This window comes from Austrofundulus limnaeus, unplaced genomic scaffold (genome assembly GCF_001266775.1).
Source record: "Austrofundulus limnaeus strain Quisiro unplaced genomic scaffold, Austrofundulus_limnaeus-1.0 Scaffold687, whole genome shotgun sequence".
Lineage (NCBI taxonomy): Eukaryota > Metazoa > Chordata > Actinopteri > Cyprinodontiformes > Rivulidae > Austrofundulus > Austrofundulus limnaeus.
In genome coordinates this window covers 32,023-35,418 of record NW_013953089.1, presented here as the reverse complement: position 1 = coordinate 35,418, position 3,396 = coordinate 32,023, and positions in this window count along the sequence as shown.

Here is a 3,396-nt window from a genome sequence, read left to right as displayed (position 1 = left end):
CCCGATACCCCCCCACATCAGCCCCAAAGCCCTACAAGGCCCGATCCAAGGACCCCCACCCTCACTATGTGATGAAGCCGATTAAAGGAGCCCAGATAGATTGATCTGATGTATCTGCAGAGGCTGTCTCAAGACTAATGTGATCTAATAAGAGATTCTTGTACTGATTGATACCAATGGCATTTTTACTTTTCCAATTCAAGAGTACCGTTTTCTTCACAATACATAGGGCAGTGATGATGATGTGAGATGTGTTTTTCTCTAAAGTAACGTCATCTAAGATAGCCAATAAGCAAACAGACGGAGATAGTGTGATATTACATTTCAGACGTTTAGACAAGTCTTCACAAATCTGGCCCCAGAACCTCTGAACAGGYGGACAGAACCAGAGTGCATGGATGTAATTGTCAGGTGTATTGCCTGTGCATTGAGAGCAGGTGTCAGATGACACAAATCCCATCTTGAACATTCGCTGACCTGTATAATGTACTCTATGAAGGATTTTATATTGTATTAGTTGTAAATTAAGATTTCTGGTCATTTTAAACATTTTTAAGCATATTTGGGACCAGGTGTTTTGGTCAAAGTTGACTGATAAGTCCGTTTCCCATTTTACAATTGGTAATGATATTGAATCATCTATTCTAGACAATTTCTTATATATTTTGGATAGCAATTTAGGTGACTTAAGGTGAAGGAACTCCAATGCGCTTACTGGTGTTTCTAACAGTGTTTTATGAAGCTTAAATTTATTTTTTATTATAGACTTAATTTGTTCATTTTCTAAGAAAAACTTCTTATCGATGCCATATTGTATTATTAATTTGTTAAATGGAATAAAGTCTTCACCTTCATATATATGCTCCAAATGATCAATTCCTTTACCCTTCCAACCTGAAAAGTTTAACATATTGTTTTGTTGCAGGATGTCAGGATTGTTCCAGATGGGTGTTTGTCTGCAAGGGATTTAATGAAGACTTTGTCATTTTCAGAAACTCCCACCATGCTGCCAGAGATGAGCTGATATTGATGCTTTTAAAGCACTCATGTTTTTTTATGTTAGTGCTAATAAACGGAAGATCTGACATCTTAATGTCATGGCATGAAGTTTGTTCTATATCTAGCCAAGATTCATCTAACGGATTAGGATTTAACCACTTTAAGATGTATTGTAACCGGTTGGCTAAAAAGTATTGGTAAAAGTTAGGAAGCTCCAGCCCTCCTATATCCTTAGTTTTCTGTAGTGTTTTTAGACTAATACGCAGAGTTTTATTTTTCCAAAGGAATTTAGAGATGAAAGAGTCCAGGGATTTAAACCAGACAGATGAAGGTTTATTTGGTCTCATTGAGAATAAATAATTTATTCTTGGCAACACCATCATTTTAATTGAAGCAATTCTTCCCTTAAGTGAGATGGGTAGAGATTTCCATCTTCTAAGATCTTCTATTTTTTTTAAAAGCGGGATGTGATTTAATTTAATTAAGTCTTCCAGTCTGGGAGAAATATTAATACCCAAATACATAATATTACCTGACTGCAGCTGTGTATTAAGAGAATTGTTAAAAACACAGTTAATTGGAAGAACTGTAGATTTTAACCAATTAATAGAGTAGTCAGAGACTTTTGAAAAAGAGTTTATTAATTCAATAACCTTAGATAGCATGTTTTCTGAATGCTGAAGAAAAAGCAAAACATCATCTGCATATATGTTCTATGTTCCTACATTGTATGCCTTTAATATCTGCAGTTTGCGTAATCACGGCCGCTAAAGGTTCAATGAAAATAGTAAACAGTGGGTGGGATAGTGGACATCCCTGTGCCTCTCTGTAAACAAAAGCTATTGGATGTTTGGTTATTTGTCCTGACACATGCTGTTGGTGAGTTATATAGTATTTTAACCAATTAATGAAATGGTTTCCAAAGCCAAATTTACGCAGGGTTGCAAATAAGAATTTCCAGTTCACTCTATCGAATGCTTTTTCTGCATCTGACAGAATAGTCATTTCAATGTTTTTACTGTAAGAATAATCTATTAAATTATATAATCTGAGTGAATTTGTAGTTGAGTGCCTTCCTTTTATGAAACCCATTTGGTCAGGATGAATTATGAAAGGAATTATCTTCTCTACTCTTTTGGAGAGGGCCTTACAAATTACTTTAACATCAACATTGAGAAATGGGACGATAACTAGTGGGTAATACAGGRTCTTTGCCTGGTTTCAATAAGAGACTAATGTTGGCCGAATTCATATGTTTTGGAAGTCTGCCTTGATAATCTAACTCCTAATATTGTTGCCAGGATATTCCAGAATTCCTTGTAGAATTCTGCAGGGAAACCATCAGGACCTGGAGCTTTATTGTTAGGCATTTATTTTAATGCTTCACAGAGTTCAGCTGATGTTAGCGGGGAGTCTAGTTCTGATGACCGACTACTAGATAATTTTGGAAGTGTTACATTTTCCAAAACCTGATAAATATCCTCATCTGATGGATTTATTTCTGGGGTGAATAAAGTTTTATAAAGTCTCTAAAAACACTGTTTATTTTTTCCTGGTCAAAAGTAATATTCCCAGTTACGTCTTTGACACAAGRTATAGTTGTTTTTTCCTTATTTATCTTGAGTTGGTTAGCTAAAAAGCTTCCTGATTTATTACTATGTTCAAAATTTTCTAATCGAAGTCTCTGTACCAAGAATTTGTTTTTTCTGTCAATAAGTTCATTTAATTCTAATTTTGCCTTCCACCTTTTTTGTTCTACTTCCTCTCCTTGTAATGCTTCTAACAATTTAATAGATTCCTCTAGTTCCTTAATGTGATTATTTTCATTTTTCTTTTTATTTGTTGAAAACGATATTATTTTGCCCCTCATCACTGTTTTCCCTGCCTTTCATAAAATGGATGTTGATATTCCTGGCAGGTCATTATACTCTAAATATGACGTCCAATCTTCTTTAAAATATTGTATAAACTGTTCATCTTTAAGTAATGATGTATTAAATCTCCAATTTATGCTTTTTTATTTTCCTTCCTGTTGTCTAAGGTTGAAGAAACTGGTGCATGATCACTAGCAGCCATAGGGTGTATCTCACTGTCTGAAATGTTGGTCAGCAATGAACTGCTGACTAATAAATAGTCCAGATGAGAATAAGAGTGATGGACATGTGAGAAGAACGGATATACTTTCCTAGTGGGGTGAAGAGAACGGCATGCCTATTGTCAAGATAATCATAGAGTGTAATTTATTTTCAACTCAAAATATCTTCAAACTAACAAAATATAAAGTTATTAGGGAGGAAAATCTATCTGATAACAGCAGACTGACTGCTGGTAAAATATACGACAGGTCTGGGGTCTCATTTATAAAGGATTGCGTGGAAACCATACTAAAAGTGAACG